Here is a 27,275-nt window from a genome sequence, read left to right on the forward strand (position 1 = left end):
TTATTTATGGTGATTGTCTATATGTAGAAATCATCAAACGTTAAAAACCTTAGAAATTGATATTCATTTATTGTGTACCTTTTGAAAAGAATGCAATGTTTACAAAACGTATCATATAGAGGTCAAATACCTCGTAATGAAATCAATGAATGATGAGTTCGTCTAGATGGATTTGGACGGGTCGTCACACATTTTTTTTGAAAACACTACGGTTAGTGAAAACAAAAAAAAAAATATATTTTAAGACAACAAAATGTATGAATATTAATTTTAATAATTAGGTTATATAACAATTGAGTTTTGAAAATCATTTTAATTAAGTAGGATGATGATACTTATATTTTTATTCAACAAGTATTTATACGCGTATTATACGAACGTTTCTAGATATATAGTTTTATACACTAATAATTCAAACTAATAAATGAATTAATAATTCAAATTAATAATTCGGTTTAATAATTCAAACTAATAATTCAGTTTATTATTATAATATTTTATATTATATAATGGATATAAAAATTCGTAACCCACTTGCCAACTACTCCCATAATTTACGTAATACATGACTTATAAACATTATAATTACTCTATCATATAATTTAAATATTATAGTGATATTTAAACATAATCTTAATAATTGACTGGAATTAAATATAAAAGGTTTCGAACAATATACATAGATGTATTTTTTAAATATAAAATTTATCAATCACAGAAATATGTTAAGGCAAAATACATTGGGTTTTAGATAACGGATAAAAATCTAATAAATATCTAATATATATATTTTAGGGATACCCGTAAATGCCATTGTTAATTACCCTTGACTATATATTATATCTATATTTCCTACTATTAATCCCGTGACTACAAAAATTTATAACCCGTGTTTATTTAATATAACACCCATGATATATCTATACCCGTGACTATACAGTTAATACCCGTAATATCTATTATTGAGATAGATATTTACCCGTGACTCTATCTTATCTATATTATCTATATCAGATTCATTTCATCAAACAACCACGTACACAATTTTTCTCTTAAGAACACCCATCTACTATTCATCATCTTCATCGATCTTCCTTCCTCAAAAACACCTTCAAGAAATCACTTGATCATAAAATCGTTTACATATTCGGACTTCTCTCGAAGAGCTCTACACATCTATACCAATAATTTCTTGATTAGGGTAAGTTTTAAAAACTCTAATTTTTGAGTTTTCATGTTTTTGATACATATTAGGATAGATATAGTGTCTAGTGCTCAAGTCCTTGAATATTTACAAATGAAATGGTGTTTAATTGATCATTTGAGTAGTTATAATGAAATCCCATTTTTGAACTGATATGAACTTATTCTTACATGTTAAATACAGTTAATCAAAGTTCATAATTGAATTGCTATCGAAGAGTAGTTAATTTTTCATATAGATATTGCGCGATTTCGATTTCTTGATCAAAAATTGTGATTAATTGATTTTGGTTTGAAAATTCGTATTTGATATTGCTAATCTGGAAAAGTTGAGTTTACAATCTGTTCTTGGCATGATAATATTTGAAAAGAGCTTGAAAAATTATTAACTTTTCGTTTAGATATCATATGTTTTCGATTTATAGAACTTAAGTTATGAACGATTGAAGTTATGTTTTTGTATGATTAAAGGTGAACGTTTTTGGCATGCTAAATGACATATAACTGATAATATAAGTTCATAGGGTTGTTGGACTTGAAAAACCACTGATATTAGACTCAAGAATCGGGTCGATTCGAATTTTCTTTAGACTTTTACGCTTGTTCAAAGTTTGGTACATGTTAATAAAAATGCTGTTTGATTTCTGAAAACTGCACGAACATAGTTTAACGTATTCTGTAACTGGGGCTTTTCTGGGATAAATCAGACTATACGAAAAATTGGGTAGATTCTCCACTTAAAAACGCCGCATCTCCAATTGGCGGTGACTGATTTGGAGTTGCGATGATTTTTCTAAAAATCATAGAAGTTGCTGCTGTAAACCTTGTTTTAAACTTGTGTTTTTGCAAATGTTTCGGGTTATAAAAATAATGACCAATACTTCGAGACTTGAAACTTTTTGTATGAACTTAATACACTTATATTAACTATTTCATATAGTGTGAGGTGTTCTAAAGTGGTAATTTTGTATATGTATAAACCATGTAATTTAAACCGTCCGTTTGGACATTTAACCCTTTTAAGCCAAAAAGTGTCAAAATGGGTAACTGGCACCGAGGACACGTCCGATATATCAATTTAAGTAAGTTTGAAGTTTGTAATGTTTTAAAAATGATTTTTGGCATGTTTTAATCAAAATGGGTATTTATGACCCATTTGAGTCATACGCGTCTACTTTGACCAATATGCGAAATTTTGAGGATCAAAGGTATGTAACACGTCTAAAATATCATTTTTAAACTTATGACATGATTTTTACATGCTCAAGTATTATGGTTTGGAATTTGAGTGGTCAATGGAAAATTTTTATTATTTTAGTGAAAGTGTCAAAATGACTCTCGGGCTCACTTTGTAGGCTCGTAAATTATAAATGATTAAGTTATGGCAAAAGCTATTAATTGGGTCAGAAAGTAGATATGAGATGCTTCAAAATGATATAAGATATGTATAATTTTGTGGAGTCAAAACTAGTTTAAAACGAGCCTGAAAACAGGATGTTGGGGCTGACTTTTAGTTTTGGTAAAGTGTCAAAAATGACTCTTGGGTCTACTTTGCGGACTCGTAAGTTGAAATCAGTTAAGTCTGGATAAAAACTATTAATTGGTATTGAAAGTATTTACGACATGCTTTAAAACGATATATTATATGTATGATTTTGTTAATTCTAAACAGGTTTGAAACAAGCGTGAAAATGGGTAATCGTTGCTGATTTTGAACACAACATTTTATCAGCAGTTTACATTTTATCAGCAGTTTATGTTTCGGGAGGCTGTTTTCGCGAGGCCATAACTTTCAAAATGTAACTCTGTTTTCGTCAAATAAACTGTCTATAGAAAGGTGATCACGATCTAAGGTATTATATCAAAGTTGATGGGACCCGGAATCAGCTACAAAATACCTAAAAAATACATATATGTAAATAATTTTTTTTTCTAAGTAAAAATAGATAACCTAAGTTTGACTTATGTTTGACTATTTGACCAACTTGGGTAATATTATGAGATTGTTTATTTGTGTTGACCATGTTGACTATGTTTGACTTGCGTTTGACTTACATTTGACTTACTTTGACTTCTGTTGTCTATTGTTGACTTTTGCTAAATTTATGAGTCGGACTTGAGCAATAGGACTATATACTTACCCTATGGACCGACCTAGCTTATTAGACACTTATTGACCAACATATGTTCTCTAGGTTGATGTCTACGGTTACTTGCATTCTGATATTCGGTCACATCTCTGTGATTTATTTCTGAAGTTGTCAGGTGAGTTTCATATGCTCCCTTTTTAATTGCTTTTGCAATCTATAATTTTTAGCTGAGAATACATGCACTTTATTTTAAACAATGGACACAAGTACATACTTAATTTTACACTGAGTTTGAATCGAAAATCCCTTAGATTTGGTAACTAGTAACTGCCGGTTATAAGAACTGGTGGGCGCGAGTAGTTATATATGGATCCATAGGGCTTGACATCCCCGTCTATTCCAGGTATAGAAACCATAGCCTGAACTATAAAACAGACGTATGCTATTTGAGTTTAGTACACGTTGGTTTGCGTGTATTGTACATGTTGGTTGCATGTATGTTAAAACAGGGGTACTTATTAGATATACGTTAAAGTTTAGTTACCAGGGTGCTCAATCTTGTAGAATATTTTGATAAACGTTTCTGGATGAAACAACTGAAATCTTGTGATCCACCTTTATATACAGATTATGCGCAATATTAAAATTATGAACTCACCAACCTTTGTGTTGACACTTTTTAGCATGTTTATTCTCAGGTCTCTAGAAGTCTTCTGCTGTTTGCTTATACGTTATACAAGCTATGTGCATGGAGTCATACATGCTTTATTAGAGAAAACTTTGCATTCACAAAATCATCACCATGTATCTTATTGTGACTGTATTGTCAACAGATGTATTATTGTAAACTATTATTTACGGTGATTGTCTATATGTAGAAATCATCAGATGTCGAAAGCCTTGGATTTAGATATTCATTTATGGTGTGTCTTTTCAAAAGAATGCAATGTTTACAAAACGTATCATATAGAGGTCAATACCTCGCAAAGAAACCGGTGAATAACGTACTGCGTCAATAGCGATTTTGGTGGGTCGTTACAAGTGGTATCAGAGCGTTGGTTGTAGGGAGTTAGGTGCATTAGTGTGTCTGACCTGGACTGTTTGGATACATTAGTGGTCTAGTCTACAACCGTGTCGTTACACTTATACGTGATTATGTGCATACTCTGACATTAATATGATATTATTATTACTATCGGTGAGAAAGTATTTCTCCTTTTGATTACAAGCCTTCTCCTGCTCAAATCATTTTCAACACCCCGGTTAGTGTAAAACCAGGAAGTGTCATTCAGGACTTTCGAAATTCCCAACATTCCTATGTGAGTTATTACTTATATATTTTTATAGATATCATATGTGTTATATTATGTGCTTATGTGCTTCGATTCAGAAACTCCCGACATCTCGAATTGTAAATCGGAAGAAGTCTTATACGACTCACGAAGATTCTCAATAGTTTCAAAGACATTCTTACGTTATTACCCTTTCAATATTATTAATTAAATTAAATATTATATTCTCGTACTATTTTTAGTACACCCCTTTTTGAAATCATTTCGATTTATAAATTCTGGAAAATGACACTTGTTTTATATCCATAAATATTTTGGAGTAGTGTTGGAATGGAAGCATGAGTTAGTGTAATATAATGACGCCCAATCAACATGGTTATATTACCGTAAGTCATGCAAAAGTTCTAATGGAACGTGATGGTGGTAATGCTTGATCAACCTTACCTTCACTACGTATCATGTTACATGACTCATTTATTTTCTCTGCTGACATCTGAATATACTCTGACTATATATGTGACATCATTTGAGGTCACACTTGATTTCCTTCCCATCTTTGTCATATCATACTTGCACTCCGAGCAGTTTATTCGAAGGTATTCGTCACTAAAGGAATATGATCTCGTTTTACCCAACTTTCATACTTAACTACAAGAAGCTCGATCTTACTACGTCAAGACAAACATTTCTATCCTCACTTGTTTTCCTAAACGCCGTTTAATTGCACTAACCAAAATTTCGGGACGAAATTTTCTTTAAGGGGTAGGTACTGTAATAACCCGACTTTTTCCGTTAACTTTCCTTTAAAAAACATAACAACCGTTACTTAAAATCTACAATTTTAGATGTAATTTTTACAATTTTATATGTAATTTTTTTTTTATAATATACTACTATTAATATTGGTTACATTTTTTTGAAAACACTACGGTTAGTGAAAACGAAAAAAATAAATATATTTTAAGACAACAAAATGTATGATTATTAATTTTAATAATTAGGTTATATAACAATTGAGTTTTGAAAATCATTTTAATTAAGTAGGATGATGATACTTATATTTTTATTCAACAAGTATTTATACGCGTATTATATGAACGTTTCTAGATATATAGTTTTATACACTAATAATTCAAACTAATAAATGAATTAATAATTCAAATTAATAATTCGGTTTAATAATTCAAACTAATAATTCAGTTTATTATTATAATATTTTATATTATATAATGGATATAAAAATTCGTAACCCACTTGCCAACTACTCCCATAATTTACGTAATACATGACTTATAAACATTATAATTACTCTATCATATAATTTAAATATTATATTGATATTTAAACATAATCTTAATAATTGACTGGAATTAAATATAAAAGGTTTCGAACAATATACATAGATGTATTTTTTAAATATAAAATTTATCAATCACAGAAACATGTTAAGGCAAAATACATTGGGTTTTAGATAACGGATAAAAATCTAATAAAAATCTAATATATATATTTTAGGGATACCCGTAAATGCCATTGTTAATTACCCTTGACTATATATTATATCTATATTTCCTTACTATTAAACCCGTGACTACAAAAATTTATAACTCGTGTTTATTTAATATTACACCCATGATATATCTATACCCGTGACTATACAGTTAATACCCGTGATATCTATTATTGAGATAGATATTTACCCGTGACTCTATCTTATCTATATTATCTATATCAGATTCATTTCATCAAACAACCACGTACACAATTTTTCTCTTAAGAAAACCCATCTACTGTTCATCATCTTCATCGATCTTCCTTCCTCAAAAACACCTTTGATAATGCTAAAAACGAACATATATTTCATAGCATTATCCCTCAAGAAAGACAAGCTTTTAGTTGCAATTGTTCTATTTACAAGTGATATTCGTTTAAATAATAAAAGGTGAAGACAAAAGGCAGATTCGACGAATTGAAGACGCAAACGACCAAAAAGCTCAAAAGTACAAAATACAATCAAAGATGTTCCAATTATTGATGAGAAATGTCTAAAAATTACAAAAGTACAAAATTCAAAACGCAAAGTACAAGATATTAAATTGTACGCAAGGACGTTCGAAAATCCGGAACCGGGACATGAGTCAACTCTCAACGCTCGACGCAACGGACCGAAAGTTATAAATTAATTATGTATATAAATATAATATAATATATAATTAATTATATAAATTATATATTTATATTATATATATATATTAAATTCCGTCGGCAAACAAAGATCCAAATTGGAGTGAGCTGTAAAAGCAAACTCCGCGACTCGCGGAGTTTGAAGAAGAAAAAGACCGCGACTCGCGGAGATAACCTGGACAAAAATGCCTATAAAAGCTAACGCATTTTGATCGTAAAAAAGATCCATATATCTTTTTCCTTCTTCATCATACGTAAATTATATATATATATTTATATTTTTATTTTAATTTTAATTTTAAATCCTAATAATAAGGGTATGTTAGCGAATGTTGTAAGGGTGTAAGTCGTAATTCTGTCCGTGTAACGCTACGCTATTTTTAATCATTGTAAGTTATGTTCAACCTTTTTAATTTAATGTCTCGTAGCTAAGTTATTATTATGCTTATTTAATACCGAAGTAATCATGATGTTGGGCTAATTACTAAAATTGAGTAATTGAGCTTTGTACCATAATTGGGGTTTGGACAAAAGAACGACACTTGTGGAAATTAGACTATGGGCTATTAATGAGCTTTATATTTGTTTAACTAAATGATAGTTTGTTAATTTTAATATAAAGATTTACAATTGGACGTCCCTATAAATAACCATATACACTCGATCGGACACGATGGGCGGGATATTTATATGTACGAATAATCGTTCATTTTGAAATGTCCCGTTCTTATTGATTAAAAACGTTCCATATTAATTGATTTCGTTGCGAGGTTTTGACCTCTATATGAGACGTTTTTCAAAGACTGCATTCATTTTTAAAACAAACCATAACCTTTATTTCATAAATAAAGGTTTAAAAAGCTTTACGTAGATTATCAAATAATGATAATCTAAAATATCCTGTTTACACACGACCATTACATAATGGTTTACAATACAAATATGTTACATCGAAATCAGTTTCTTGAATGCAGTTTTTACACAATATCATACAAACATGGACTCCAAATCTTGTCCTTATTTTAGTATGCAACAGCGGAAGCTCTTAGTATTCACCTGAGAATAAACATGCTTTAAACGTCAACAAAAATGTTGGTGAGTTATAGGTTTAACCTATATATATCAAATCATAACAATAGACCACAAGATTTCATATTTCAATACACATCCCATACATAGAGATAAAAATCATTCATATGGTGAACACCTGGTAACCGACATTAACAAGATGCATATATAAGAATATCCCCATCATTCCGGGACACCCTTCGAATATGATATAAATTTCGAAGTACTAAAGCATCCGGTACTTTGGATGGGGTTTGTTAGGCCCAATAGATCTATCTTTAGAATTCGCGTCAATTAGGGTGTCTGTTCCCTAATTCTTAGATTACCAAACTTAATAAAAAAGGGCATATTCGATTTCGATAATTCAACCATAGAATGTAGTTTCACGTACTTGTGTCTATTTTGTAAATCATTTATAAAACCTGCATGTATTCTCATCCCAAAAATATTAGATTTTAAAAGTGGGACTATAACTCACTTTAATAGATTTTTACTTCGTCGGGAAGTAAGACTTGGCCACTGGTTGATTCACGAACCTATAACAATATATACATATATATCAAAGTATGTTCAAAATATATTTACAACACTTTTAATATATTTTGATGTTTTAAGTTTATTAAGTCAGCTGTCCTCGTTAGTAACCTACAACTAGTTGTCCACAGTTAGATGTACAGAAATAAATCGATAAATATTATCTTGAATCAATCCACGACCCAGTGTATACATATCTCAGTATTGATCACAACTCAAACTATATATATTTTGAAATCAACCTCAACCCTATATAGCTAACTCCAACATTCACATATAGAGTGTTTATGGTTGTTCCGAAATATATATAGATGTGTCGACATGATAGGTCGAAACATTGTATACGTGTCTATGGTATCTCAAGATTACATAATATACAATACAAGTTGATTAAGTTATGGTAGGAATAGATTTGTTACCAATTTTCACGTAGCTAAAATGAGAAAAATTATCCAATCTTGTTTTACCCATAACTTCTTCATTTTAAATCCGTTTTGAGTGAATCAAATTGCTATGGTTTCATATTGAACTCTATTTTATGAATCCAAACATAAAAAGTATAGGTTTATAGTCAGAAAAATAAGTTACAAGTCATTTTTGTAAAGGTAGTCATTTCAGTCGAAAGAAAGACGTCTAGATGACCATTTTAGAAAACATACTTTCACTTTGAGTTTAACCATAATTTTTGGATATAGTTTCATGTTCATAATAAAAATAATTTTCCCAGAATAACAACTTTTAAATCAAAGTTTATCATAGTTTTTAATTAACTAACCCAAAACAGTCCGTGGTGTTACTACGACGGCGTAAATCCGGTTTTACGGTGTTTTTCGTGTTTCCAGGTTTTAAATCATTAAGTTAGCATATCATATAGATATAGAACATGTGTTTAGTTGATTTTAAAAGTCAAGTTAGAAGGATTAACTTTTATTTGCAAACAAGTTTAGAATTAACTAAACTATGTTCTAGTGATTACAAGTTTAAACCTTCGAATAAGATAGCTTTATATGTATGAATCGAATGATGTTATGAACATCATTACTACCTCAAGTTCCTTGGATAAACCTACCGGAAATGAGAAAAATAGATCTAGCTTCAAAGGATCCTTGGATGGCTTGAAAGTTCTTGAAGCAGAATCATGACACGAAAACAATTTCAAGTAAGATTTCCACTCGAAATAAGATTGTTATAGTTATAGAAATTGAATTAAAGTTTGAATATGATTATTACCTTGTATTAGAAAGATAACCTACTGTAAGTAACAAAGGTTTCTTGATCTTGGATGATTACTTGGAATGGATTTAGAAAACTTGGAAGTAAACTTGCAATCTTGGAAGTATTCTTGATTTTATGAAACTAGAACTTTTGGAATTTATGAAGAACACTTAGAACTTGCAGATAGAACTTGAGAGAGATCAATTAGATGAAGAAAATTGAAGAATTAAAGTGTTTGTAGGTGTTTTTGGTCGTTGGTGTATGGATTAGATATAAAGGATATGTAATTTTGTTTTCATGTAAATAAGTCATGAATGATTACTCAGATTTTTGTAATTTTATGAGATATTTCATGCTAGTTGCCAAATGATGGTTCCCACATATGTTAGGTGACTCACATGGGCTGCTAATAGCTGATCATTGGAGTGTATATACCAATAGTACATACATCTAAAAGCTGTGTATTGTACGAGTACGAATACGGGTGCATACGAGTAGAATTGTTGATGAAATTGAACGAGGATGTAATTGTAAGAATTTTTGTTAAGTAGAAGTATTTTGATAAGTGTCTTGGAGTCTTTCAAAAGTGTATGAATACATATTAAAACACTACATGTATATACATTTTAACTGAGTCGTTAAGTCATCGTTAGTCGTTACATGTAAATGTTGTTTTGAAACCTTTAGGTTAACGATCTTGTTGAATGTTGTTAACCCATTGTTTATTATAACAAATGAGATGTTAAATTGTTATATTATCATGATATTATGATATATATATAATATATATTAGTATGATATATATACAGTTAAATGTCGTTACAACGATAATCGTTACATATATGTCTCGTTTCGAAATCATTAAGTTAGTAGTCTTATTTTTACATATGTATTTCATTGTTAATACACTTAATAATATATTTACTTATCATTTAACATAATTAACCAAGTGTATCAATATCTTAATATGATTCATATGTACCTAGTAAGACGTTGTTATAACGATAATCGTTATATATATCGTTTTCGAGTTTCTTAAATTAATAGTCTCATTTTTATGTATATAACTCATTGTTAAAATACCTAATGAGATACATACTTATAATAAAATCATGTTAACTATATATATAACCATATATATGTCATCGTATAGTTTTTACAAGTTTTAACGTTCGTGAATCACCGGTCAACTTGAGTGGTCAATTGTCTATATGAAACCTATTTCAATTAATCAAGTCTTAACAAGTTTGATTGCTTAACATGTTGGAAACACTTAATCATGTAAATAACAATTTCATTTAATATATATATATATATAAACATGGAAAAGTTCGGGTCACTACAGTACCTACCCGTTAAATAAATTTCGTCCCGAAATTTTAAGCAGTTGGAGGTGTTGACGTATCTTCTGGAAATAAATGTGGGTATTTCTTCTTCATCTGATCTTCACGCTCCCAGGTGAACTCGGGTCCTCTACGAGTATTCCATCGAACCTTAACAATCGGTATCTTATTTTGTTTAAGTCTCTTAACCTCACGATCCATTATTTCGACGGGTTCTTCAATGAATTGAAGTTTTTCATTGATTTGGATTTCGTCCAACGGAATAGTGAGATCTTCTTTAGCAAAACATTTCTTCAAATTTGAGACGTGGAAAGTGTTATGTACAGCCGTGAGTTGTTGAGGTGGCTCCAGTTGGTAAGCTACTGGTCCGACACGATCTATAATCTTGAATGGTCCAATGTACCTTGGATTTAGTTTCCCCCGTTTACCAAATCGAACAACGCCTTTCCAAGGTGAAACCTTAAGCACGACCATTTCTCCAATTTCAAACTCTATATCTTTTCTTTTACTGTCCGCGTAGCTCTTTTGTCGACTCTGGGCGGTTTTCAATCTTTGTTGAATTTGGATGATTTTCTCAGTAGTTTCTTGTATTATCTCCGGACCCGTAATCTGTCTATCCCCCACTTCACTCTAACAAATCGGAGACCTGCACTTTCTACCATAAAGTGCTTCAAACGGCGCCATCTCAATGCTTGAATGGTAGCTGTTGTTGTAGGAAAATTCTGCTAACAGTAGATGTCGATCCCAACTGTTTTTGAAATCAATAACACAAGCTCGTAGCATGTCTTCAAGCGTTTGTATCATCCTTTCGCTCTGCCCATCAGTTTGTGGATGATAATCAGTACTCATGTCTAAACGAGTTCCCAATGCTTGCTGTAATGTCTGCCAGAATCTTGAAATAAATCTGCCATCCCTATCAGAGATAATAGAGATTGGTATTCCATGTCTGGAGACGACTTCCTTCAAATACAGTCGTGCTAACTTCTCCATCTTGTCATCTTCTCTTATTGGTAGGAAGTGTGCTGACTTGGTGAGACGATCAACTATTACCCAAATAGTATCATAACCACTTGCAGTCCTTGGCAATTTAGTAATGAAATCCATGGTAATGTTTTCCCATTTCCATTCCGGGATTTCAGGCTGTTGTAGTAGACCTGATGGTTTTTGATGTTCAGCTTTGACATTAGAACACGTCAAACATTCTCCTACATATTTAGCAATATCGGCTTTCATACCTGGCCACCAAAAATGTTTCTTAAGATCCTTGTACATCTTCCCCGTTCCAGGATGTATTGAGTATCTGGTTTTATGAGCTTCTCTAAGTACCATTTCTCTCATATCTCCAAATTTTGGTACCCAAATTCTTTCAGCCCTATACCGGGTTCCGTCTTCCCGAATATTAAGACGCTTCTCCGATCCTTTGGGTATTTCATCCTTTAAATTTCCCTCTTTTAAAACTCCTTGTTGCGCCTCCTTTATTTGAGTAGTAAGGTTAGTGTGAATCATTATATTCATAGATTTTACTCGAATGGGTTCTCTGTCCTTTCTGCTCAAGGCGTCGGCTACCACATTTGCCTTCCCCGGGTGGTAACGAATCTCAAAGTCGTAATCATTCAACAATTCAATCCACGCTGCCTCATATTCAGTTATTTCTGATTAAATATGTGTTGAAGACTTTTGTGGTCGGTATATATAATACTTTTGACCCCATATAAGTAGTGCCTCCAAGCATTTAATGCAAAAACAACCGCGCCTAATTCCAAATCATGCGTCGTATAATTTTGCTCGTGAATCTTCAATTGTCTAGACGCATAAGCAATCACCTTCGTTCGTTGCATTAATACACGATCGAGACCTTGCTTTGATGCGTCACAATAAATTACAAAATCATCATTCCCTTCAGGCAATGACAATATAGGTGCCGTAGTTAGCTTTTTCTTCAATAATTGAAATGCCTTCTCTTGTTCATCCTTCCATTCAAATTTCTTCCCTTTATGCATTAATGCAGTCAAAGGTTTTGCTATTTTGGAGAAATCTTGGATGAATCTTCTGTAGTAACCAGCCAATCCTAAAAATTGACGTATATGCTTCGGAGTTTTTGGGTTTTCCCACTTTTCAACGGTTTCCATCTTTGCCGGGTCCACCTGGATACCTTCTTTGTTCACTATGTGACCGAGGAATTGAACTTCTTCCAACTAAAATGCACACTTTGAAAACTTAGCGTACAGTTTTTCTTTCCTCAATACTTCTAGCACTTTTCTCAAATGTTCTTCGTGCTCTTGATCATTCTTTGAGTAAATAAGTATGTCATCGATGAAAACAATGACAAACTTGTCAAGATATAGCCCACACACTCGGTTCATAAGGTCCATGAACACAGCTGGTGCGTTAGTCAATCCAAACGGCATAACCATAAACTCGTAATGACCATAACGCGTCCTAAAAGCAGTTTTTGGAATATCATCCTCCTTTACTTGCATTTGATGATATCCAGAACGTAAATCGATCTTCGAATAAACTGACGAGCCTTGTAGTTGATCAAATAAGTCGTCAATTCTCGGCAGTGGATAACGGTTTTTGATGGTAAGTTTGTTCAACTCTCTGTAGTCAATACACAACCTAAATGTACCATCCTTCTTCTTGAAAAACAAAACAGGAGCTCCCCATGGTGATGTGCTTGGTCGAATGAAACCACGTTCTAATAGTTCTTGCAGTTGGCTTTGCAGTTCTTTCATCTCACTGGGTGCGAGTCTATAAGGAGCACGAGCTATTGGTGCAGCTCCTGGTACAAGATCTATTTGAAATTCAACAGATCGATGTGGAGGTAGTCCCGGTAATTCTTTCAGAAATACATCGGGAAATTCTTTTGCGACGGGAACATCATTGATGCTCTTTTCTTCAGTTTGTACTTTATCGACGTGTGCTAGAACAGCATAGCAACCTTTTCTTATTAGTTTTTGTGCCTTCAAATTACTAATAAGATATAGCTTCATGTTGCCCTTTTCTCCGTACACCATTAAGGGTTCTCCTTCTTCTCGTACAATGTGAATTGCATTTTTATAACATACGATCTCTGCTTTCACCTTCTTCAGCCAGTCCATGCCAACTATTACATCAAAACTCCCTAACTCTACTGGTATCAAATCAATCTTAAATATTTCGCTATCCAGTTTAATTTCTCGATTCCGGCATATATTATCTGCTGAAATTAATTTATCGTTTGCTAATTCGAGTAAAAATTTACTATCCAACGGCGTCAATGGACAACTTAATTTAGCACAAAAATCTCTACTCATATAGCTTCTATCCGCACCAGAATCAAATAAAACGTAAGAAGATTTATTGTCAATAAGAAACGTACCCGTAACAAGCTCCGGGTCTTCCTGTGCCTCTGCCGCATTAATATTGAAAACTCTTCCGCGGCCTTGTCCATTCGTGTTCTCCTGGTTCGGGCAATTTCTAATAATGTGGCTCGATTTTCCACATTTATAACAAACTACATTGGCATAACTTGCTCCGACATTACTTGCTCCGCCATTACTCGTTTCGACACCATTTGTTCCTTTCGTTCTATTAACCCCTGGTCCGTAGACCTCACACTTCGCCGCGCTATGACCATTTCTTTTACACTTGTTGCAAAATTTGGTGCAGAATCCCGAGTGATACTTTTCACACCTTTGGCATAGCTGCTTCTGATTGTTGTTGTTGTTGCGGTTGTTATTGTTGTTGGGATGATTGTTGTAGTTGCTGTTGTTGTTGTTGTTGTTGTTGTTGTTTTTGGGCCATTTGTTGTAGTTGCGATTGTTGGGATAATTGTTGCGATTATTATTGTAATTGTTGTTGTTGTTGTATTGGTGATTCTTATCACCGTTTTCCTCCCACTTTCTTTTGACTTGCTTCACATTGGCCTCTTCAGCCGTCTATTCTTTAATTCTTTCCTCAATCTGGTTTACTAGTTTGTGAGCCATTCTACATGCCTGTTGTAGGGAGGCGGGCTCATGTGAACTTATATCTTCTTGGATTCTTTCCGGTAATCCTTTCACAAATGCGTCGGTCTTCTCTTCCTCATCTTCGAACGCTCCCGGACACAATAGGCACAATTCTGTGAATCGTCTTTCGTACGTGGTAATATCAAATCCTTGGGTTCATAACCCTCTAAGTCTGTCTTGAGCTTATTGACCTCGGTTCTGGAACGGTACTTCTCGTTCATCAAGTGCTTGAATGCTGACCACGGTAGTGCGTACGCATCATCTTGTCCCACTTGCTCTAGATAGGTATTCCACCATGTTAAAGCAGAACCTGTGAAGGTATGCGTAGCGTACTTCACTTTGTCCTCTTCAGTACACTTACTTAATGCAAACACCGATTAGACCTTCTCGGTCCACCGTTTCAATCCGATCGGTCCTTCGGTTCCATCAAATTCCAACGGTTTGCAGGCAGTGAATTCTTTGTAGGTGCATCCTACACGATTTCCTGTACTGCTAGATCCAAGGTTATTGTTGGTATGTAGCGCAGCCTGTACTGCGGCTATGTTTGAAGCTAGAAAAGTACGGAATTCCTCTTCATTCATATTCACGGTGTGTCGAGTAGTCGGTGCCATTTTCTTCAAAATAGTCAAATGGAACAAGTTAATCATACAGAATATTAAGAGTAGTTAATAGTATTTCGTAGCATAATATGAACTCATTTATAAAAGCTTTTTCTTCATATTAGCGTTTTATAAGTTTAAATTCGGGTAGTACCTACCCGTTAAGTTCATACTTAGTAGCTAATATACAATTCAACTACTACAATTCTATATGAAAAACTGATTATAATAATATTTCGCGTTCAAAATTTTATACAATATTTTACAAACTTACAATACCGCTTATTTTACATAAAGCATGAAATATAGCACACAATAACTTCGATACAAGATAGTTGTGAAAATAATTCTAGCTAGTACACAAGTCGTTCAGTAAAGGCAATAAAGACACGTAATTCATACGTCCAGAAACAAGTCATGCATTCTGGTTTTACTAGGACTACTTCCCATCCTTGGTCTTGTGGAACATAACCGTTATGGCCGTTGATAAGACAGCGTGTTGTAACGTCGTCAAAGGGACGAGGGTTACGTAATGACCAACAGTTTTGTAATAACCTAAAAACCTCATTTCTTACCCCAATTACCGACTCCGTCACTTGTGGGAACGTTTTGTTTAATAGCTGTAGCCCGATGTTCTTTTTCTCACTTTGGTGAGAAGCGAACATTACTAACCCGTAAGCATAGCATGCTTCTTTATGTTGCATGTTAGCCGCATTTTCTAAATCATGAAGTCCTATATTGGGATACATTGAGTCAAAATAATTTCTTAACCCGTTGCGTAAAATAGCATTTGGGTTCCCCGCAATATATGCGTCAAAGTAAACACATCGTAACTTATGGGTTTCCCAATGTGATATCCCCCATCTTTCAAACGAAAGTCTCTTATAAACCAAGACATTCTTGGAACGTTCTTCGAATGTCATACAAACTGATTTCGCCGTAAATAGTTGTGCCGAAGAATTCTGACCGACTCTAGACAAGATTTCATCAATCATGTCTCCGGGTAGGTCTCTTAAAATATTGGGTTATCTATCCATTTTGTGTTTTTATACTGTAAAATAGACAAGAGTTAGATTCATAAAAAAATACTTATTAATACAAGCAATTTTTACATATATCATAAAGCATAAGCACACTATATTACATATATTACACCACACGAATACAACTATCTTATTCCGACTCGCTCGTTTCTTCTTCTTCGGTTTTGGTTCGTTTTGCCAAGTTTCTAGGGATATATGATGTTCCCCTAATACGAGCTGTCATTTTCCACAACGGTTTAGAAAAACCTGGTGGTTTAGACGTTCCTGGGTCATTGTTACAACTTAAGGGCTTCGGGGGTTGATGATACATATAAAGTTCATCGGGGTTGGAATTAGATTTCTCTATTTTTATACCCTTTCCCTTATTATTTTCTTTTGCCTTTTTAAATTCAGGTGGGGTAATTTCTATAACATCGTCGGAATTCTCGTCGGAATCTGATTCATCAGAGAATTGGTAATCCTCCCAATATTTTGCTTCCTTGGCGGAAACACCATTGACCATAATTAACCTTGGTCGGTTGGTTGAGGATTTTCTTTTACTTAACCGTTTTATTATTTCCCCCACCGGTTCTATTTCCTCCTCCGGTTCCTCCTCTTCCGGTTCTGATTCTTCTTCCGGTTCTTCTTCGGGAACTTGTGAATCAGTCCAATATATATTCGACTCTTCGTTATTATTAGGTGAGTCAATGGGATTTGTGCTAGAGGTAGACATCTATCACACAATATCAAACATGTTAAGAGATTAATATATCACATAATATATACATGTTAATAATATATAGTTTCCAACAAAAATGTTAAGCAATCATTTTTAAAGAAAACACGGTCGAAGTTCAGTCTCACTAATGCATCCTAACAAACTCGATAAGACATACTAATGCAAATTTTCTGGTTCTCTAAGATCAACGCTCGGATACCAACTGAAATGTCCCGTTCTTATTGATTAAAAACGTTCCATATTAATTGATTTCGTTGCGAGGTTTTGACCTCTATATGAGACGTTTTTCAAAGACTGCATTCATTTTTAAAACAAACCATAACCTTTATTTCATAAATAAAGGTTTAAAAAGCTTTACGTAGATTATCAAATAATGATAATCTAAAATATCCTGTTTACACACGACCATTACATAATGGTTTACAATACAAATATGTTACATCGAAATCAGTTTCTAGAATGCAGTTTTTACACAATATCATACAAACAAGGACTCCAAATCTTGTCCTTATTTTAGTATGCAACAGCGAAAGCTCTTAGTATTCACCTGAGAATAAACATGCTTTAAACGTCAACAAAAATGTTGGTGAGTTATAGGTTTAACCTATATATATCAAATCATAACAATAGACCACAAGATTTCATATTTCAATACACATCCCATACATAGAGATAAAAATCATTCATATGGTGAACACCTGGTAACCGACATTAACAAGATGCATATATAAGAATATCCCCATCATTCCGGGACACCCTTCGAATATGATATAAATTTCGAAGTACTAAAGCATCCGGTACTTTGGATGGGGTTTGTTAGGCCCAATAGATCTATCTTTAGAATTCGCGTCAATTAGGGTGTCTGTTCCCTAATTCTTAGATTACCAGACTTAATAAAAAAGGGCATATTCGATTTCGATAATTCAACCATAGAATGTAGTTTCACGTACTTGTATCTATTTTGTAAATCATTTATAAAACCTGCATGTATTCTCATCCCAAAAATATTAGATTTTAAAAGTGGGACTATAACTCACTTTCACATATTTTTACTTCGTCGGGAAGTAAGACTTGGCCACTGGTTGATTCACGAACCTATAACAATATATACATATATATCAAAGTATGTTCAAAATATATTTACAACACTTTTAATATATTTTGATGTTTTAAGTTTATTAAGTCAGCTGTCCTCGTTAGTAACCTACAACTAGTTCTCCACAGTTAGATGTACAGAAATAAATCGATAAATATTATCTTGAATCAATCCACGACCCAGTGTATACGTATCTCAGTATTGATCACAACTCAAACTATATATATTTTGAAATCAACCTCAACCCTGTATAGCTAACTCCAACATTCACATATAGAGTGTCTATGGTTGTTCCGAAATATATATAGATGTGTCGACATGATAGGTCGAAACATTATATACGTGTCTATGGTATCTCAAGATTACATAATATACAATACAAGTTGATTAAGTTATGGTAGGAATAGATTTGTTACCAATTTTCACGTAGCTAAAATGAGAAAAATTATCCAATCTTGTTTTACCCATAACTTCTTCATTTTAAATCCGTTTTAAGTGATTCAAATTGCTATGGTTTCATATTGAACTCTATTTTATGAATCTAAACAGAAAAAGTATAGGTTTATAGTCGAAAAAATAAGTTACAAGTCGTTTTTGTAAAGGTAGTCATTTCAGTCGAAAGAAAGACGTATAGATGACCATTTTAGAAAACATACTTCCACTTTGAGTTTAACCATAATTTTTGGATATAGTTTCATGTTCATAATAAAAATCATTTTCCCAGAATAACAACTTTTAAATCAAATTTTATCATAGTTTTTAATTAACTAACCCAAAACAGTCCGCGGTGTTACTACGACGGCGTAAATCCGGTTTTACGGTGTTTTTCGTGTTTCCAGGTTTTAAATCATTAAGTTAGCATATCATATAGATATAGAACATGTGTTTAGTTGATTTTAAAAGTCAAGTTAGAAGGATTAACTTTTATTTGCGAACAAGTTTAGAATTAACTAAACTATGTTCTAGTGATTACAAGTTTAAACCTTCGAATAAGATAGCTTTATATGTATGAATTGAATGATGTTATGAACATCATTACTACCTAAAGTTCCTTGGATAAACCTACTGGAAATAAGAAAAATAGATCTAGATTTAAAGGATCCTTGAATGGCTTGAAAGTTCTTGAAGCAGAATCATGACACGAAAACAATTTCAAGTAAGATTTCCACTCGAAATAAGATTGTTATAGTTATAGAAATTGAATTAAAGTTTGAATATGATTATTACCTTGTATTAGAAAGATAACCTACTGTAAGTAACAAAGGTTTCTTGATCTTGGATGATTACTTGGAATGGATTTAGAAAACTTGGAAGTAAACTTGCAATCTTGGAAGTATTCTTGATTTTATGAAACTAGAACTTTTGGAATTTATGAAGAACACTTAGAACTTGAAGATAGAACTTGAGAGAGATCAATTAGATGAAGAAAATTGAAGAATGAAAGTGTTTGTAGGTGTTTTTGGTCGTTGGTGTATGGATTAGATATAAAGGATATGTAATTTTGTTTTCATGTAAATAAGTCATGAATGATTACTCATATTTTTGTAATTTTATGAGATATTTCATGCTAGTTGCCAAATGATGGTTCCCACATATGTTTGGTGACTCACATGGGCTGCTAAGAGCTGATCATTGGAGTGTATATACCAATAGTACATACATGTAAAAGCTGTGTATTGTACGAGTACGAATACAGGTGCATACGAGTAGAATTGTTGATGCAATTGAACGAGGATGTAATTGTAAGTATTTTTGTTAAGTAGAAGTATTTTGATAAGTGTCTTGAAGTCTTTCAAAAGTGTATGAATACATATTAAAACACTACATGTATATACATTTTAACTGAGTCATTAAGTCATCGTTAGTCGTTACATGTAAATGTTGTTTTGAAACCTTTAGGTTAACGATCTTGTTGAATGTTGTTAACCCATTGTTTATTATAACAAATGAGATGTTAAATTGTTATATTATCATGATATTATGATATATATAATATATATTAGTATGATATATATACAGTTAAATGTCGTTACAATGATAATCGTTACATATATGTCTCGTTTCAAAATCATTAAGTTAGTAGTCTTATTTTTACATATGTATTTCATTGTTAATACACTTAATAATATATTTACTTATCATTTAACATAATTAACCAAGTGTATCAATATCTTAATATGATTCATATGTACCTAGTAAGACGTTGTTATAACGATAATCGTTATATATATCGTTTTCGAGTTTCTTAAATTAATAGTCTCATTTTTATGTATATAACTCATTGTTAAAATACCTAATGAGATACATACTTATAATAAAATCATGTTAACTATATATATAACCATATATATGTCATCGTATAGTTTTTACAAGTTTTAACGTTCGTGAATCACCGGTCAACTTGGGTGGTCAATTGTCTATATGAAACCTATTTCAATTAATCAAGTCTTAACAAGTTTGATTGCTTAACATGTTGGAAACACTTAATCATGTAAATAACAATTTCATTTAATATATATATAAACATGGAAAAGTTCGGGTTACTACACATTTAACCGGACACGGGAATGAATTAATAGTCTATGAAATTATTAAAACAGGGGTGAAATTATGTACAAGGACACTTGGCATAATTGATAACAAAGTATTAAAATCTTGGGTTACACGCAGTCGATATCCTGGTGTAATTATTAAACAAAGTATTAAGACCTTGTTACAGTTTAAGTCCCCAATTAGTTGGAATATTTGACTTCGGGTATAAGGATAATTTGACGAGGATACTCGCACTTTATATTTATGACTGATGGACTGTTATGGACAAAAACCAGACGGACATATTAAATAATCCAGGACAAAGGACAATTAACCCATGGCATAAAACTAAAATCAACACGTCAAACATCATGATTACGGAAGTTTAAATAAGCATAATTCTTTTATTTCATATTTAATTTCCTTTATTTTATATTTAATTGCACTTCTAATTATCGCACTTTTATTTATTGTTATTGTATTTAATTGTACTTTTAATTATCGTACTTTTTAATTATAACAATTTTATTTTATCGCACTTTTATTTATCGCAATTTCATTATCGTTATTTACTTTACACTTTAAACTAAGTCTTGTATTTATTTTTAATATTTTACATTAGGTTTTAACTGCGACTAAGTTTTAAAATCGACAAACCGGTCATTAAACGGTAAAAACCCCCCTTTTATAATAATAATATTACTTATTTATATATTTGTATTTTTATAAATTAAAACTAATATAGCGTTAAGCTTTGGTTAAAGATTTTTCCCTGTGGAACGAGCCAGACTTACTAAAAACTACACTACTGTACGATTAGGTACACTGCCTATAAGTATTGTAGCAAGGTTTAAGTATATCCATTCTATAAATAAATAAATATCTTGTGTAAAATTGTATCGTATTTAATAGTATTTCCTAGTAAAATATACACTATTTCATATACACCTCGCATAACATCAAGTATTTTTAGCGCCGCTGCCGGGGATTTTAAAATCTAGCTTAAAAGCCGAAAGCGCAACGCTATATAAAAAAAAAGATTTTTATTTTTAGTTTACTTTTATAAAAATATGTTTTTGTAAAAATACGTTTTAAATATTCGAAAATATAAAAAGAAAAACAAAAATATAAATATTTTTAAGAGTTTGTTAAATATTTAAGTTTTATAAAGTTTCTTTATTTTTATTTTATAAAAATATAAGTTTTATTTAAATATTTTGTGTTTATTTAAAACATAAAATCAAAACTGAAATATATATATATATATATATATATATATATATATATATATATATATATATATATATATATATATATATATATATATATATATATATATATATATATATATATATAAATCTAGTTTTAAGATTTTTATTTATAAAATTATAAAATATTTCTATTTTTATTTTAGTTTTTAAAACATAAGTTTTTATTTAATTTATATAAATATTTTATTTAATTATTAAAACAGAAAAATATATAAAATATAATTTAAAAAAAACTACGGAACCTGTCGAAGTAAAGCCTGGTACACGTTCGAATTTACAAACCCCGTGACTTGCGGAGTTTTCCAGCTACGTGTCACGCGACTCGCGGAGCCACCCTGACACCGACAGAATCCCTAATTTCGCATTAATTACGGAGTTTATTATTATTATTATTATAAAAACCCTAATTAGGTTTTGTTAATTAGTAAATTTAGTTAGTTTTAATTATTTTATATATTTATTTTAATTAGTTTATAAAATTAATAGTTTTATTAAATAAATAATATAAAAATAATATTTTTATAAAAATTGTACTTTTTACAACTTTTAGTATATTTTTATATTTTGTCCCTTTTTAATTGTTTTAGCGTAATTTTTTGTATTTTTCACTCGTATTTAGTTTTAAGACTTAGTTTTTGCCATAGTTATTTTTATTTCTAGATTTTTAGGATTTGCCGTAAAATCCCTTAAGTGCTTTTTCTTTAGACTAAGATTTAGATGCTTTAGAATTTTGCGACGCCATTTTTATATTTAGTGCCTTTTTAAGATATTGCCATTTGGGATATAGTTTTTCTTGTAAGCTTTAATATTTTTAGACGCAACTTTTAATTTTTAGTTTTTAGTTCCTTTTTAAGTTTCAACGCGCTACTTTCTTATTTTTATTTTTTGACGCCTTTTATTTTTCAACCCTTTTCTTTTTCGACCTTTTCCGACGCGCTCTTTCTTTTTCTTTCTTATTTCTCGCCATTCTAGTTTTTAGGACATAGATTTTTATTCTATTTCTTATATAAATTTCTTAAAATTACGAAAATTTATTTTAAGTGGTTAAATTGATAGACATCAAAATTTTCTGGTTCGTAGTAATAGTTGGATTTGTACGTGGACCGGGTTATTGAAGCCAAACAGTACTCAATTATATTGAGACCAAACGAATCCTGCCCCTCTGCTGCATCTTTTGGCTATTCGAAACGTGGGCAAAATTAGAAAAGTCTATTAATTGGATAACTTATATAATTTTTCTTTCCTTTTAAAAACTAATAGGATATTCAGTGAATGCACCGAGCAAGACGTTCATCACCTTTTGTACGTTCACCACCTGTAACTCGATCAAGACATCTAGCAAATATTGCAGCCGTTGATTTTTCTTTAGAATCGTCATCCAGTCGACCAAGTACTCCAATTCAAATTTCCGATAATCCATTTTTTTAACCCGACCTCACAATTGACAATCCAGAGAATATTCAGGGACAATTCATAGATCCTGAACCATTAATCTTTCCTCCGGAACCACCAATCATTCAAACAGAGATTGTTGAGGAACGAACCATTAAATCAGAATCCTCTAGTGATTCAGATTCAACAAATTCAATTATGGAGAATCTGGAACCTTTAAGTATGGAAGACCGAATGAGAGCTAAACGCACTGGCCAAGGTCACGCAATTACTCATCCTGACATTAATGCGCCAGATTATGAAATCAAAGAACAAATTCTACATATGGTGACTAATCAATGCCAATTTAGTGGTGCACCGAAGGAAGATCCAAATGAACATCTTCGTACCTTTAATAGGATCTGCACACTATTTAAAATCCGAGAAGTTGAGGATGAACAGATATATCTCATGTTATTTCCCTGGACTTTAAAGGGAGAAGCCAAAGATTGGTTGGAATCGTTACCTAAAGGGGCGATTGATACATGGGATGTTTTAGTTGAAAAATTTCTTAAACAATTCTTTCCGGCATCTAAAGCCGTGAGACTTCAAGGAGAAATTGTTACGTTCACACAGAAACCGAATGAAACTCTATATGAGGCGTGGACAAGATTTGGAAAGTTATTAAGAGGATGTCCGCAACATGGTTTAGACACTTGTCAAATAGTACAAATATTCTACCAAGGATGCGACATCACTACAAGAAAAGACATCGATATAGCAGCTGGTGGTTCTATTATGAAGAAAACCAAAACTGATGCTTATAAAATTATAGATAACACTGCTTCCCACTCACATAAGTGGCACCAAGAAAAAGGTATCGTTAAATCATCTAAAGCAGCTAGAGCCGATTCTAGCCATGACTTAGATTCCATTTCAGCAAAGATAGATGCTGTCGAGAGACGAATGGAAAAGATGACTAAGGATATTCACTCAATACGAATTAGTTGTGAGCAGTGTGGAGGACCACATTTGACAAAAGATTGTCTTAGTATTGAGCTAACAATGGAACAAAGAGAGAATATTTCATACATAAACCAAAGGCCTGGAAATAATTATCAGAATAATTATCAACCGCCAAGACCAATTTACAATCAAAACCAGAACTATAACCGAAATATTCCATACAACAACCAACAAGGTCCTAGCAATCAACAAGTATCCAATAATACTTACAACCAGCAAAGACCTAATTTTCAAAACAAACCATCACAAACTGATGATAAAAAGCCGAATTTAGAAGATATGATGACAAAGCTAGTTGAAACTCAAACACAGTTTTTCACATCTCAGAAACAAACCAATGAAAAAAATGCTCAAGCATTTAGAAATCAACAAGCTTCTATTCAAAATTTGGAACAAGAAGTAAGTAACCTAGCAAGGTTAATAGGTGAAAGAAAACCGGGAAGTTTACCTAGTGATACAAATGCTAACCCCCGGAATGAAACAGCTAAAGCCATTACCACAAGAAGTGGTACAACACTTAAACCACCTGAAATACCTGTAATTTCTGAGGACGCTATTCCTACTTCACAAGAACCACAACCTGAGCAAGATAAGGAAACAGAACTGGTAGTTGAAAAGGTTAATGAAGATAACACAGTTAGGGCTAAACCTTATGTTAAACCATACCAACCACCACTTCCTTACCCGAGTAAAATGAAGAAAGAGAAACTTGAAGCCGAGCAATCCAAATTCTTGGATATATTTAAACAGATAAATGTAAATCTTCCTTTCATTGATGTAATTTCAAGAATGCCTAGATATGCTAAATTTCTGAAAGATTTAATCACAAATAGAAAGAAAATGGAAGAACTCTCAGCTGCTACTATGAATGCTAATTGTTCAGCAGTACTGTTGAATAAGATACCAGAAAAACTATCAGATCCAGGAAGTTTCACAATTCCATGTTTTCTGGGTAGTCTTAGTTCAATAGAAGCATTGGCAGACTTAGGTGCTAGTATAAATTTAATGCCGTATTCACTATACACTAAACTAGATCTTGGAGAATTAAAACTAACACGAATAAGCATACAACTAGCAGATCGATCAATAAAATATCCTAGAGGGATAATGGAGAACATGCTAGTTAAAGTTGGTACTTTAGTATTTCCAGTAGATTTTGTTGTTCTGGACATGGAAGAAGATTCTCAAGTTCCTCTCATATTAGGAAGACGATTCTTAAACACGGCTAAAGCAATGATAGACGTGTTTGGTAAGAAACTGACCCTAAGTATAGAGGACGAGAGTGTTACCTTTTCAGTTGATAATGCAATGCAACAACCACAATCTACAGATGATACATGCTATTATATTCAAACTATAGATTCACATGCAGAATTATTAGAAGAATTTCCAGAATTACAAGGAACAGGAGAATGTTCTTTAGGAGAAGGAACTGAACCAATTGATGAAACTGAAATGTTAGCTACACTAATAGCTAATGGATATGAACCAACAACAAAAGAAATTCAAATGCTAAAAGAAGAAGACAGATATCGATATAAATCATCGATAGAAGAACCTCCGACATTAGAGTTAAAGCCACTTCCAAACCATTTGGAATACGCTTATTTACATGGTGAATCTGAATTACCTGTAATAATACCGTCTTCTCTTACTGAAAATGAGAAATCACAACTCATTTCTATGTTAAAAGCTTATAAACCAGCTATTGCATGAAAGATTCATAATATTAAAGGAATAAGTCCTTCGTATTACACACATAAAATCCTTATGGAAGAAGGTCATAAAACGTATGTGCAATGCCAACGAAGACTAAATCCTAATATGCAAGATGTAGTTAAGAAAGAAATTATTAAACTGCTATATGCAGGTTTAATTTATCCAATTTCCGATAGTCCATGGGTAAGCCCAGTTCAATGCGTACCTAAGAAGGGTGGCATGACTGTCATCACAAATGAGAAAAATGAGCTTATTCCTACTAGGACTGTAACAGGATGGCGTGTATGTATTGATTATAGAAAATTAAATGATGCCACCAGAAAAGATCACTTTTCCTTACCTTTTATTGATCAAATGTTGGAAAGATTAGCCAGAAATAGTTACTATTGTTTTCTTGATGGATTTTCCGGATATTTTCAAATTCCAATAGCACCCGAGGACCAAGAGAAAACCACATTCACGTGCCCTTATGGTACTTTTGCTTACAAACGCATGCCATTTGGACTTTGCAACGCCCCTGCAACCTTTCAAAGGTGCATGATGGCAATTTTTCACGATATGATAGAAGAATGCATGGAAGTTTTCATGGATGACTTTTCAGTCTTCAGTGATACATTTAAATCATGTTTAGTTAATCTTGAACGAATGCTTATTAGATGCGAACAATCAAATCTAGTTCTTAATTGGGAGAAATGTCATTTCATGGTTAAAGAAGGCATCGTTCTTGGACATAAAATTTCAAAAGAAGGAATTGAAGTGGATAGAGCTAAAGTAGATATAATTGCTAAACTTCCACATCCCACCAATGTTAGAGGAGTTAGGAGTTTTCTAGGGCATGCCGGTTTTTACCGACGTTTCATTAAAGATTTTTCTAAAATTGCCACTCCTATGAATAAACTCCTAGAAAAGGATGCTCCATTCATCTTTTCAGATGAATGTAACAAATATTTTAATATTCTTAAAGAAAAACTCACTAATGGGC

This window comes from Rutidosis leptorrhynchoides, chromosome 5 (assembly GCF_046630445.1).
Source record: "Rutidosis leptorrhynchoides isolate AG116_Rl617_1_P2 chromosome 5, CSIRO_AGI_Rlap_v1, whole genome shotgun sequence".
In the NCBI taxonomy this organism is placed as follows: domain Eukaryota; kingdom Viridiplantae; phylum Streptophyta; class Magnoliopsida; order Asterales; family Asteraceae; genus Rutidosis; species Rutidosis leptorrhynchoides.